General features: G+C 37.0%; 1 pseudogene; it reads right to left on the bottom strand.

The window, feature by feature from the left end:
• Positions 1–1,478: 1,478 nt before the first annotated feature.
• On the bottom strand, positions 1,479–9,069 carry LOC137743490 (protein TIC 100-like; annotated as a pseudogene).
• Between the last annotated feature and the right edge of the window lie 6,435 nt (positions 9,070–15,504).

Here is a 15,504-nt window from a genome sequence, read left to right as displayed (position 1 = left end):
CTACTCGCTTAACTTCGGAGTTCTTACGGAACCCGAAGCCAGTGAGCTCCCAAAAGGCCTCGTGCTAGGTAAGGATGGGAATATACATTTAAGAATCACTCCCCTGGGCGATGTGGGATGTCACAATCCACCCCCCTTAGGGGCCCGACGTCCTCGTCGGCACATTTCCGGCCAGGGATTGGCTCTGATACCAATTGTCACATCCCGGCCCGGGGCGGATTACTTCCCGGGCCCGCTCCACCACCGTAGCACGATATTGTCCGCTTTGGGCTTACCATTCCCTCACGGTTTTGTTTTTGGGAACTCACGAGCAACTTCCCAGTGGGTCACCCATAATGGGATTGCTCTCACGCGTTACTCGCTTAACTTCGGAGTTCCTACGGAACCCGAAGCCAGTGAGCTCCCAAAAGGCCTCGTGCTAGGTAAGGATGGGAATATACATTTAAGGATCACTCCCCTGGGCGATGCGGGATTGTGACATCCCGGCCCGGGGCGGATTACTTCCCGGGCCCGCTCCACCACCGTAGCACGATATTGTCCGCTTTGGGCTTACCATTCCCTCACGGTTTTGTTTTTGGGAACTCACGAGCAACTTCCCAGTGGGTCACCCATCATGGGATTGCTCTCGCGCGCTACTCGCTTAACTTCGGAGTTCCTACAGAACCCGAAGCCAGTGAGCTCCCAAAAGGCCTCGTGCTAGGTAAGGATGGGAATATACATTTAAGGATCACTCCCCTAGGCGATATGGGATGTCACAATCCACCCCCTTAGGGGCCCGATGTCCTCGTCGGCACATTTCCGGCCAGGGATTGGCTCTGATACCAATTTGTCACATCCCGACTCGGGGGGGGACCACTTCCCGGACCCGCTCCATCACCGTAGCACGATATTGTCCGCTTTGGGCTTACCATTCCCTCACGGTTTTATTTTTGGGAACTCACGAGCAACTTCCCAGTGGGTCACCCATCATGGGATTGCTCTAGCCCCCTTCTCGCTTAACTTCGGAGTTCCCATGGAACCCGAAGCCAGTGAGCTCCCAAAAGGCCTCTTGCTAGGTAAGGATGAGAATATACATTTAAGGATCACTTCCCTGGACGATGTGGGATGTCACATCTCACTAATATTATCAATTGTTAGGGAGAGATTAACATTAATTAGGCATTTCAACTTATTTTATACTTTCACCCAAATTGCTTTGTGCACTACTCTTTTTACTTGAGATGAACAAACCAAAGAACTTAGGAACTGTATCCAACTAACATGCTACTCTTATCGACAAGTAGGCATTGCCATGCGACTACTGACAGACTTCCCAACTAAACTTGCAATCTAAGCAACATCTCCATCACCATAACGTGGAAGCTGGTATTGTCTGGTTGCAAACACAGATAATAGCAATACTCGTAAATCTTTAACCTCGAAATCTTTTGCAATCTACCGAAGGCTGTCTACGATTCATAAGGATGAGACGATCCAAGGAAATGAAAATTTTGGAGCCCCGGAGGAGTTACACTTAACATCCTCCATATTATTATTAACCTAAAACGCATGCATACAGCGATATTGAGAATTACAAGAATACAATAACCGTGACAATGTCGCTACATAGGCCCTCTTCACGACACCTAAAAGACATTCAAACTCAAATCATCGTCATCTTCATTTCCGTCTTGGTTGGGTTTGGAGGGAGAACCTCGAGTATGTATATGAAATTTAAGCTAGAAAAAAATGTGGCGCTTACAAAACTGACCCTCTTTCACCGCCATAGCGTACCAGTGTTATGTTAACTTGGAAGATAGTTGCGGTTTGCCATGTATAGTTTCTTCATAGGGGTTCAAACAATGCACCGGGGTGTGGAGAGACAAAACGCTGTATGCTTCCGTCCCTTGTGCTACAGGCGGCCAACTATGGTTTCTTGATCTCATCTCTTTTGGGCTTATTCTGGTATCCATAGATGTTGAATGAGGTGAGCGAAATTGAGATATGGGCCGCATCCGACATAACCTCCCATTTGAGAAGTTTTTGGCTTCGAAGTTCAACCGTCTTTGACTAGTGGCTTTCAAGTTTACTTTTGGACCAACCACCGGAGGGAAACTGACTGAAACAGCTGGGAGGCAACTAGAGTCTTCATTGCATGAGGGAATAGTTGCGTTCGGCATTGCTCTACTCTTTTTCCAAGTCGAAAATGATTGTTGTAACCTGGATGGAACCTGCACAGCCAAAAAATAAGAGTCTTAAGAACTAGTTCAAATTGACAGGCATCACTCAAACTGCGTTCTCTTAGTACGGGGTATGGTCAAATTGAAAACACCAGCTGATATACCGATTAAAAGTCTTCATATTTTATGCGACAATCACCAGCCACTACTTTCAAATATGGATTATTAACTAATGCAACGTAATATAAAATAAAGGCTGCTGGCATTATTTAGAGTGCCCTCAATCTTCAAAGTATTTCAGACAAACAAGATGGGTTAGAAAGTGACAACGTTTATGATCAATCCATTAGACATAGTCTAACTTCTGAAGGACACTACTACCATAAGTTGTAACAACTTGACGGATATATAGATAAGTTCCCATAACTCAAAAATCATTTGGTTAAGTGAATCTTAAATCTGAGCTACCACAATAATGTCCCCAACTGCACATCGATAGATGCACACGCCCGGATTTATGGTAGTCAGACAAATTTAAATTTTTTAAACTCTTAATTCACAAGAAAACTGATCCATTATTTCATTTGTAAATATAACCTATGCTCCAATTACATACTTCGTAGACAGACTAATTAACTCATTCTACCAATTTATATGTGACTTGCGTATTCTATCAAAATTCTTCTTGCTGAGGCATATTGATAAATTTCGTAGGAGCATTTTTACACATGGAAAGATGACGAAGTGTGTAGTTCATAAAGACAAGAAGGGTTCTTGTTTCAATCATGAAAGCAATCAAGTTCAACAGTTTAAATCCTTAATGCAAATATTAACTGTCATCAACGTTAACTAGACACAAAAGATCAATCAAAGCCTCTACAATAGTGGATTATGAGTTCAGAACTCTAATCGTCATGACTCATCCATCAACCAGTAAACAGCTAATCAGACGGCACAACTGCTCATTAAGAGGACACCACGCACTAGCTTTTTACCCACACCAAATCCTTATTAAATAATATAAATATAAACCTGGTGCAGCGATATATAAGTCTATGATTTCTAATCCAAAAATTATAGACAAGTTCTTTATGAAGTTGCTTAGCTATGAGGTAAGGAAAAGATGCTGATTTGATCCAAAACCATGACATCATTGGGACTACCACAATATAAACTTTCCTACTGCCTTAGCTAATATATTGATTGGCTACGGTTTTCATTTTTGGAATCTAAGGCCCTGGATAGCATATATGTCTTAACACCACAAGACATTCTATTCATAAACGCTGACTTATCACAACAACTTTATGAAATGAAATTCCAAGAAATATTTTGTAAATGAAAAGTTCAGAACTCACTCCAGAGACGAGGCTACTTGATGCAAATGCCAATGTAGATGAAGAAAATGGAGATTTCCTAGGTTTGTTTCCCTTCTGGCCAATTTTAGTTGCATCTTGATCTGCAGTTGCAGAACCAAAACTTGATGGCGCAACATCATCCTCATCTTCATCTTCCTCTTCATCTTCATCTTCATCCTCTTCAACTAAGGGTTTCTCATCTTGCTTAGCCGATGCAGCAGAAGTATCTTCTTCCTCCTGCAAACCCACTTCGACCTTCTTCTCCTCTTTCTCTCTCCTCTTTAACTCCTCATCCACATCCTCAATTACCTCTTCTAGGCACAACTCAGCCTCTACAAGTTCAAGTTCTTTTTCAATCAACTTCAACTTCAACTCACCGGCTTTCCTCTTCTCTTCAGTCCATTTCTCTACTTTTTCAAAAATGGGCTTGCATGCATTTTCTACCGCTGATACTACACGCATCCATAAATTTTTCTTCTTCGCATCAACATTTCTTCCATAGAACTCATCAAAACCAAGGGGAAGGAACTCCACCTTTTTTGGGTCCACCTCTTCCCCATCTTTCAGAAGCGGCTGCCAAAATAAGCACACCCCATATTTTTCATCATTAATATAGTTGATTACCCGTCCAGTTCGTGTGTGTAGGGTTATGGGATCTTCAGTATATACAAGCTTCGATGGGTCTTCAGGATCAGGCTCTGGTTCCTTGTTAACAAGAACAAATTCTGGAGTTTCATCTGATCAAGCAAATGTAACATATATTTAGTATGCAACTTAACTTTGTCCCTTTTGGCCGAAGACCAAACCACACATTATATTCGGAGAAACAGAACACTAAACGGAATTCTATGAAGAAGCCACTGGCTTATGTGGCGAGGTAACACCTCTCAATTTTACAATGGAAAGATAAAAGCGTTCATAAAATTGAGTTTTTCGTATGTTGGGAAGATCTCTAACATTCTGCACTCCAAAAAAATGGGTGGATGTGCAGAGCAAATTTTTTTAAATGGATGCGAGATGGGGGAGAGGGGGTATGTCTATGGATGATGAAATTAATACCCCTTGACCACCAGTATTCAAGCTCAGCGGGCATGGGTATCCTCAGTGGAGCTTTATAGAAAGAGTTCATCCACATTTCCCTTTCTTCATCGACCTCATGCACATATGTTTTCCAATAATCAGGTACCTGACAAAGAAGTATAAACACTTTTCTATGAGAAAAGAAATATTACATACTCAACTTCTTAAACCTAACCAATCAATTTCCTGACTAATTAAGGTATATTGATTTACTTCCATTTGTTTTATGTGAAAATTTTTACCAGCCATAAACAATTGATGATAACTTACTTCATAAAATTGGTTTATGAAGCCTGGTGCCATCCAAACATCATCATCTTCATAAAAGTAGGGATGTTGAGGATCACCATAAGGTCCCCTTTCTTCCCTAACCACTTTAAAAGAAAAGAAATTCCATTGTCATGAACCAAGGAGAGATCACAGACTACACAGAAGCTGAACGGATCTTATGGTATAAACCAGATCTACATGATGCAAAAATTACAATAGTAATTCAAAGTTCCTGTGTACACAAATTTACAAAATCAACAAAATCTGCAATTTCTGAGGGCTAGATTATCAGAAAAATATTAATAATAAATGGAGCAAGGCCCCAAAAAGCGCTCAACTAAACATATGCAAACTTATAAGGGGTGTTCAAGAACTACTGGTATCTCTTCAGTAAAAATAATGCGTACACTCCATAGTCTGCTGAAATGCTATCGTTCCTTTTTGGTCAATGTCCTCAAATGCTATCTATATGGACAATTTAATCCGTGAATAAATACTAACAACATGCAAGTCATATTCCTGACAACAACGGTATATGTTTTAGTGCATATTTAGTTAACCTCTGGCCAGAAACTTCCAACTATAAAAGTTGAGTTCAAATTTCAGTTTCTACAAGATACAACAATTTGCAACTTAACATCCATGGAAGGCAATTATTAGTATTAAAAACATACTTCCATCAGGCTTGTTGACAAACATATTAGCCTTAGCAGCAGCCACATACCCGCATGCAGCTGAAAAGCAACCAACACATTAGTGAAATCTTCGCACAGATGGTAACTTTCACCTCTGTACTTGTAATGTAAGTATAATACATCAAAGAGGGAACATATATTTTTACCGCTGATACATCCTCATCACAACCAGTATCATCCTCCACTAACTCCCCAAAATAGAACCTACCCTGCATGCAAAGAGAAGATAAAGTACCTTAACTCAATAGCCATAATATAGTATGAAGCTGTTACAAACAGGGGCAGAACTTTCACATTATTTGATGCCCTACATGTTATTTCATTACTTTCCACTGTCAATTTTTTCACTAGCATCCCCTACAAGCATCTTGTATTGCTCGAGAGTATACTGGGATTTCCCACTGTCCCACATTTATTAGAGAGAGGCTGTCGTTGTAACCTAGGGATCTAATTTTGAGTTAAGAGATGTTATTAAGTTCTTATGAAGCCCTAGGGTAGTTTACAACTTGGTTTATTACTCGTAGATTGGGAGACAGGTTCTACATCATATTCGGATTAGAAGTAGTAGAAAACAAAAAGAAAAAGTATTGATGTTTTATGGAAACATTGGTGGTCTCAATTCAAAGGAATATGAATAGATATATCAGTATCGTTATAGGTCAAGGAAAGCTATAGATATTCTTTAAAATATAAAAACTGAAAATGAAAATTGGAGAAATATAAAACTAACTAATGATGCACCACTTAAACTTACAATAATAAACTTCATAAAATAAAGCAAAGAATTTATACCGGTACATCAGTTTTGCTATTAAAGTTATTTTTCCAGATCAATTAGCCATGTCTTGAATCTAAACAGTCCTCTTTCTGCTGAATATTGTACAACTTTCACTTTGTATGTCTTACTACCCCATATATTGTGGTCACTCAATCTACATGGTTCGATCTAATTTCAAAGATGTTGCTTCGTGTATTTTATTGTGACAAACAACAGGAAAAAACCTCCACTTGTACTTGATAAGAGGCAATATTTCTCTACTCTTTTGACCTCTTCCGTATCTTAATGTTGACTCTACGTGTTTAGTGAATTTATGAAAAGAAATGGCTTATATTCCATGCACCTACCTAAATGGTAGGCTCATTGACTTCATATACCCCGCATCCATGCATTCTGGCATGCTTCCACTGACCAGCATAACGATACCGACCTTTCTCCATGACAAAGAAAGATCATTAAATAAAATCACAAAACCAGTCTCAGAAAAAGAATATCCATTTGTCTTCTACAGTTGTACAGTAAAACTTGCAAATGCCTTGATAATGATATATGAAAATTGTAAATTAAAAGCCCTCATGCCCATTTCACCTCTTCTGATTGGTAAGAAGGGAAGAGATGCCAAAAGCTAGCTACTCTATACTCACACCTAGACTGTCTATGGGACTATTCAGCACCAGATATTTTCTGGCGGCTTGTTCTGACATTCTTGACACCGTCTAAATAAGATCCTAAGGGTTGGCTACTAAAGAAGGGGGAGTGACATCTTATTCAAGATGACGCAACTTTAGGAACTCAAGCCCATTGACCAATTATCTTACTTGATTTTACTTGATAATCCATACAAATAGCCATATCAAGATAACATATTAAAAAGCTAACCTCCCCTTCCAATCTTAAATAAATCCAATTTTTAATATTAAATAAAATTCATCAAAAAAACATTACAACTGATGTAACATAAAAACACTTTAACTTACAGTTTCCTCCCAAATTGTCTGATCCACTCATCTCTTTCATAAAAGGGTACCTCAGTCTGCCCTCCTGCTTGAAGAATGCTGTCTTCAATATCCATCTCCAGCCATTCCTTGTCTTCCGGGGTCATATAATCTCTTGATATTATGTGCCCTTCAGCACGCATTTGCGCTTCAAGCCTTACAAGAGGGTAACGAGTAACTCAATTAGTTTATAATGCAGAGAAAGAACTCTTAAAGCACTAACTGCTAAGAAATAGCAGGGCACATGAACATAGGGATAATAAATTTACTTGGAACCCGGAATAGGCTCTATATCAGGTATATCAACTTCAACAACCCCATGACCCTCCATGTTATTTTGAAGCCATTCACCTTCATACCTATAGAAGGGAAATGAAATTACATTTCTCACATAAAACAGAATTAACTATTTGCAAGCTAACCGAATTAAATAAACTTAGATAAGGATAAACAGGGGGCCTCAGACAAGGCAAAGTAACAATGCCAATTTATTTTTTAGCTAGTATATTGAACTTGAAAATTACTCCAACCTCACGAAAAAGAACCATAGTGATGAAGCAGACTATATCTCCTGCATGAAATCTTTTTGATACAAGCTTTGTCCACCGCACCCTAGGACGCCAATGTCAAAATACTCACTATCCCGTCATATGCCCCAACAAACAAAATAAAAAAAAGATACATTTGCTCAAGCCTGCCTTTCTTTCACAATTCTTTTTCTTTCAACATTCTCTTCTAGCAATTTTAAAGATGTGCAAGATAGTCATCGATATATAAGAGTACGGTCACAACTGAAATTCATAAATTCTATACAAACCTGACAAGTCCCGGGTCGGCAACGTAGACTCCTTTCCCATGAGCCAAGTCATCCCACACAGTGCCATCATACCTTCAACAAAGACCATCACAACATAATGTGATAAGAAACATGACAAGTTAAAACACTGAAAAGAAACAACTTTTTAACATACAAGGAGTAAAAATACAATCTTGCAGGAATGTAGAGAATGAACATTCGTTTCATCATAAAAGAAACAAAATCCGAGTGCAGTAAAGAAAGAAACAGAAACATACGTGCTTCCATCTACGAAAACATAGCTAACCCATTTGAGAAACTCCTCAATCCTATCCATTTCCTCAATCACAGCCTTGGGATTGGAAATGTCATGGTGGTCATCCGGTATAGCCGGGTAAGGCTTCCGGTAACGGGACATAAAATGGGGCAATTGGCGGGTCCCTGCCGGCCTTAATCTCCTCCCCCCCCACAACTCCTTCAAGAAGTCCTCCCCCTGCCACAACTCCTTCAAGAAGTCCTCCCTCCAATTCTCCGGGTCCTCGGGAAAGTCGAAGAGGTCCTCGTAAAAGACATAGCTTTTGTCCTCCTCCTCCTGCCTTCTCCTCACTCTCTTCCCCTGGAGGACCTGAGAGAAGAGCTTCATGTTCACCTCGGGTGTGTTATCGGCCTCGGGAATATCTTCACCGGGTCGGATGTACTTGAGTGAATCATCCGCTTCGGCGCCATCTTCGCCGCCACCAACACCATCTCCTTCGTACTCGGACTCTGAGTCGTCAGAGGAGGAAAGATTTGCTTTTTCCTCATCTGGGTCGGAATTCGGGTCGGGTTCTTGGTCCTTGAGTTGGGATTCAGTGGGTTTGGGCGAGTCTTGGTCCGGCATTGTGGTGGGTTTTCGGAGAAGAAGAAGAAGAAGAGAAAAAGGTAGCTGGCGAAATGGTCGAATAAGTAGAGAAGCAGCTGCAGAGAGGGACAAACAGAGGGTTTTGCCGTTTGGTATTCTTTACGCTATAAAATTCAAATATATAAAAATAGAAAATAGAAAATAGAAAATAAAGTAACATTGGTTTGTATGTGATGTAGAGTGTTTAAAATATCAATATTGGTAGAAATATCGATACGTAAATTTGTGAAAATAGTAATAGGTATATCAAATATTGATATTGGTTGTTTTTTATGGGAATGATGAAAATTTAATATGAAACTTTAGGAATTGTTAAACGTTAGTTTGAACGTATTTAAAGATGTGTAAGAAATATTGACGATTTCTATCGATTTTAAACTAAACTTAAGAGTTTCTCCGATATGATGTGAAGTTTAGACTTCACCTCCAATTTCCATATTTTTCTATGATTTTTTGGATATTTTCATGAAAATATCGACTATCTCTAAGAAATTTTAAACATTGATTATGTGGCCTAGGTTTTTTGTTGAGGTTTAAATCTTAGCCCGTGTCTTGAATTTGGGCCTGGGGTACTCAATTGAAGACCAAGTAAACTGAACATTTTCACATGATACTTTATTGGGTGGTTTTATGCTATCCCAAGTTATCATCCTACTTGGTGTAGTACGGTGATAGTAGTTGAACTGCTATTGTAAATTGTTCGGTGATTAATGACACGATGATACAAATGTTCAAAGTAGTATAACAAAGAAAATAAAATACAATATTAAAAGGGAGCTGTTATTAACATTTCAAAAATCTCATTCTACATTTCTCTCACAAGTGTATTTTTCTTTCTAATTATAAAAAATTTGAAGTGCAAAATAAGATTTTTAGAATGCTAACAATGATGTCCTATTAAAAATGCATAAAATAAGATAACGGTGCAAAAGATGTAATGGGGCAATTGAAACAAAGCTAAAATAATCAAGGGTGCACCAATCAAATAATGGTGCAAAATGATATTCGAAATAATTGTAAAAATACATCCTTAAAAATATGCTGAGTCATCATCGTAAATTTGGAATATTGTGTAGTTAGATCATAAGTCAATAAATCTAAATTGATAAGTGAAACTTCAAGATTAAATCTAATAACTGACTAACGTACTTAGTCTTATATCTAATTATTTTTTAGGGTAAAGTACAAAAAACTACCTCAACTATTAGGATCACGACAGTTTCATAACTCATCTTTTAAAATTGACAATGTCATACCGCATCTTACGAATTTGTGACAATGTCATACCTCCGTCAATTTTTCTGTTAGTTTTTCTGTTAAATGCTGACATGGCAAGAGACGGGGACCACTTTCTATTAAAAAATTAATAAAATATTATTAAAAACTAAAAAAAATATTTAATATTTTTTTAAATATTAAAATAATAAATAAAAGTAAAATTAAAAAAAAAAAGGTAAAATACAAAAAACTACCTCAATTATTGGGGTCACGACAGTTTCATACCTCATTTTTAAAATTGACAATGTCATACCGCATCTTACGAATTTGTGACAATGTCATACCTCCGTCAATTTTTCTGTTAAGTGCTGACGTGGCTTGATTCGTGACCTACTTTCTATTAAAAAATTATTAAAAACAAAAAAACAATTATTTAATATTTTTTAAATATTAAAGTAATAATTTAAAAAAAAAAAAAAAACCCTCATTTCGTCCCTCCCCTCCCCCCTCCTCCCTCCTCTCTCCTCACCCCATCTTTATCTTCTTCCCCCACCTGCAAATCCCAATAAAAAAAATAAAAAAAAAAACCTAGATCCTGTCGGCGGGAAGATGGGTGCGTAGAGAAGGTGGAGGATGGGTGTGGAAGAGGATGTGGAGAATGGATGAAAGTGGTGGATTTGGGGTGTGATGGGTTTTCAAAAAAATATTTTTTTCCTCTTCTTCTTCTTCCTCCTTCTTCTTCTGCAAGGGAGTTGATGGTTTTAAAAAACAATTTCCTTCCTCCTTTTTTTCCTCTTCTTCTTCTTCTTCCTCCTTCTCCTTCTCCTTCTCTTTCTTCTTCTTCCGCAGGGGGGTGTTGATGGGTTTTCAAATTTTTTTTTTAATTTTTTCTTCCTCTTCTTCTTCTTCCTCCTTCTCTTTCTTCCTCCTTCTCTTTCTCCCTTCTTCTTCTTCCGCGCCGACAGAGGGGAATTTTTTTTTTTCCTTCCTCCTTTTTTTCCTCGTCTTCTTCTTCTTCCTCCTCCTCCTCCTCCTTCTCCTTCTTGTTCTTCTGCAGGGGGTTGTTGGGTTTTCAATTTTTTTTTATTTTTTTAATTTTTTTGGGTTTGCAGGTGGGGGAAAGAAAATGAAGATGGGGAGAAAAGAGAGGAGGGGGGAGGGAGAAGGGAGGGGAGGGACAAACTGATGGTTTTTTTTTTTCTCTGCTTTTTATTATTATTTTAATATTTAAAAAATATTAAATAAATTTTTTTTAGTTTTTAATAATTTTTTAATAGAAAGTATGTCCCGAATCAAGCTACGTTAGCACTTAACAGAAAAACTAACAGAAAAATTGACGGAGGTATGACATTGTCACAAATTTGTAAGATGCGGTATGACATTGTCAATTTTAAAAGATAAGGTATGAAATTGTCGTGACCCCAATAGTTGAGGTAGTTTTTTGTACTTTACCTTTTTTTTTTTTTTTTAATTTTACTTTTATTTATTATTTTAATATTTAAAAATATTAAATATTTTTTTTTAGTTTTTAATAATATTTTATTAATTTTTTAATAGAAAGTGGTCCCCGTCTCTTGCCATGTCAGCATTTAACAGAAAAACTAACAGAAAATTTGACGGAGGTATGACATTGTCACAAATTCGTAAAATACGGTATGACATTGTTAATTTTAAAAGATGAGGTATGAAACTGTCGTGACCCCAATAGTTGAGGTAGTTTTTTGTACTTTACCCTATTTTTTAATTTTATTCTAGTCGAGGGACTAAAATATGACTTTTGGACAAGTTAGTGATTGTGCTATAAGAGCATCTACAACAACCAAGCTAAATGAGGTTTTTGGCTACTTTAACAAAAAATGTAGAAAAATCAAACTTTAACATGCTAGCTAAATGACTATCTTAATTTTGTAAACGGTAACTAACTAAATTTAGCTCGGAAGAGAGAGAAAGTTAAACTTTTACTACACTTTAAAAACTATAAATTTGCATTGTTTGTGGGCTTTAGGAGAAGAAAAAGAGTTTGGGTTGTTAAGTTAGGAAAAAGTAATATTTATATTTTGACTTAAGCTAAAATAGCTAACATTGCTAAAAGTCGTAGATAGCCAAATTAACATTTGGGTCATTTGTCATCATCCTAGGCACCAACTCTTGCCGGTCACCCTTCTTCCTTATCTAACATCGATTTAAAAAATTATAATTGTGTAATGCATGTGGTGTTGTATAATTGGTTATATGAGCCTACACATGCCAAAACAGCACGTAACAAAAGTTTTTACGGAATCCTAACAAAATAACCATATTAATTTGCAGCAGCAAATTTTAGGAACCAAAATGAGGAGTTTGGTCAATTTTAGGAACCTTCATGATAAAAACCTTTGTATGAAATATGTGGTAACACTAGTTCTTATTACATGTGTACTTCGTTTCTTTATTTATTAAGTGATCTTACTAATATAAGATGAAGACTTATAATCAGAGATGTAATGAGTTGAAGAGGAAATTCAATACATAAATAAGGTAATTTACAACTTAATCTTTTTTTGTTGAAATGAAATGATAGCGGTTTTATTATAATATAAACAGCTTATACAAATATTAAAAGGACATTCAAGAAAACATAGGCCTTCAATTCAAATAAAAGTAAACAAAACATAAAAGATCAATTCGACCAAACTAGTTGCCACAATACTAGTGAATTTGAGGGCGAGATAAGCCTGAGAATAAGTAAAGAAACGCATCAAGTCTTGAAATCATTCACACTCAAACACAGTAAACTTTGATAGCACTCCAAACCCAAAAAAAAAAACTCAATTCCTAATTATATTAAAATAAATAAATAAAAGTCAAACATTGCGAATTAGCATCTAAGAAATTCCACACAAATAAATAAATAAACCACTTGCTACACACGTAAGTCTGTGCTACCAATCAAATGGCTAGTCCCTTTTTTTAGATGAAAGTCAGAATTTGGCTGGAAATTCTGGAGTAGAATTATCTCCCCTCCTATTCTCATCCTCTTCCCTCCCCTCCTCTCACACTTTACTTTTGTCTTATTATCTCTATAAAAGAATCAATATAAGATGTTGACGTGACTTAATCATAACCGTTCAAGTAGGAAATGAAAGAAAGGGAGAGAGATTAGGAGAGGAGAGAATCTTCTTCTGGAAATTATTCCCTTTTATTAGGTAAAGGTAGTGTTCTAAAAATTGCTCTTGGTAGCCGCTTAGGTTCTAGGCAATGGTTGTCTGAGGCGATTTAGGGCAGATCATCTACAAAATCGGTGAAGAGCAAGGCAGCCACCTAGACGCTCGGCGGCATGTCTAGGCAAACTAAATCTGGTCATCTTATATTGCTGGCTCTGCATCTCTCGTCGTCTCGAACTCCTGTCTTCTACTCTGTGCATAATTTTCTCGTCATCGTATTCTATTATGCTCTAAATACCATCCCATCTACAAATCTCGCAACACTAGACTCGAAGAACAAGAGAGGTTACAGAGGAAACTAAAAAAGACGATGTGAAAGAGAGGAGAAAGAGGAAACAGAAAAATAATACAAAATAAGGGGTTTTCGATTTTCAAGACGTCAAAAGGTCTTGCGTGTACCCATCACACTTTTTACAGTCATGTCTACCACTAGACCTTATCATAAGAGAGGATCCTCGCTGGATCCTCTTTGTGAGGATCCCGGAGATCCTCCAATCACATCCGTTCATCGTATAACGTGCGGTTAGGTTTTGTCAGGTACTGTTTATATTCAATTGTAAATAAAAAAAATTTACAATAATTTTTAACTGCATGATATATGATGAACAAATATGATTGGAGGATCCCCAAGATCCTTACAAAGAGAATCCAGCGAGGATCTTCCTTGTTATCATAAAAAGCAAGAATTGATTTCTTTAATATTTTTTGCACTATTTTATCTTTGATATTGGGATAAGAATCTTCTCTGGATTCTCTTTGTGAGGATTCTAGGAATCCTCACATCACATCATGATCATTTATGGTATATCGTGTGATCAGTTTTGGTTATGTACTATTTATGTTTAATTTTAAATAATAAAATTTAAAATAATTTTTAACCGGACAATATACGACAAATTGCTACAATGTGATGATCTTTAGAATCCCCACAATTTGGATCTGAATGGCATCCAAATCTCTGATATTGCAATTAGAACATTGGGTAATGTGAGAGAGGTAAGTGAACGGACTCCACTGATGGGATTGGTGTGGGAAAGGTGGGACGGAGTTGTAACTATGTAGATTTTTCTTTCTAAAATAAAAATAAAAACTATATTTTTTTTATTCTTTTGTGTCAAACTATCTTAAATTACTATATATATATATATATATATATATATATATATACTGCAATAAGTTTTAATAAAATTTATTTTCATTAAATACTTGCATCACTAATTTTAATTCATTATTCTTATGGATATATCAAATATATTTAATTTAACTGTATGCATCTATGTTATTATCTGTCATCCATGGATATTCCGTTTCAACCAACCTCATTTCTTTATCATTCAATATATTGAGGTGTTAGGTTCTTTGTACATCTTTTATTTATGCAATCTTAATTCTATGGACGGTTTTACCGCCTAATCTATCTCTGATATTTTCTTTACTGTTGATATCTGTTGGTTCCTCCCCATTTGTACATCTTTCAGGTTGTTGGTAATTGATCCTCAAAATCTTCTCAACTCATTGACTTAGCTTAACAGCTAATAGTCGAAGCAGCAATGCTCCACAAAAAAGAAGACTCAGACTCAGACTCAGACTCATCGGACGCCTCGTCCCAACATCCGGCCACATGGTCAGACTACCCAGATGCCCAAGACCCATAGGAAATTTGAAATTCAAAATTGTAATAATTTCCCATGAGATCGTATCCTGAAAAGCATCATCAGCAGTAGTAGTCATCATTTCAGATTCCTGACAAGATACTATTCATTAACAGTAACACCAAACAAATCACTGTTCATCCAACTTTTCTGAAAAGCAGAACGTGAATCCACAGTGAAACTTCATCATTTGCCAGCCTTTAACAGCTAGCAGCACATGCAAGCGGGATTCCCGACTCAACTTTCTCAATCTCAATTATTCCTCTCAGCAGGATAAAAGGAAAACTTATTCTCAGAAGAAAGGGACTTTAGTCAAAGACAAATCTTCTGCGTATTCAAAAGAACAGAAGAGATCACTCAAATTCAAACACTAATAAGTTGTATTATTAAGGATGTCTG

Source organism: Pyrus communis, chromosome 8, assembly GCF_963583255.1.
Source record: "Pyrus communis chromosome 8, drPyrComm1.1, whole genome shotgun sequence".
Lineage (NCBI taxonomy): Eukaryota > Viridiplantae > Streptophyta > Magnoliopsida > Rosales > Rosaceae > Pyrus > Pyrus communis.
Note: the sequence above shows the minus strand (reverse complement) of the source record. Positions and strands in the feature narration are given on the sequence as shown.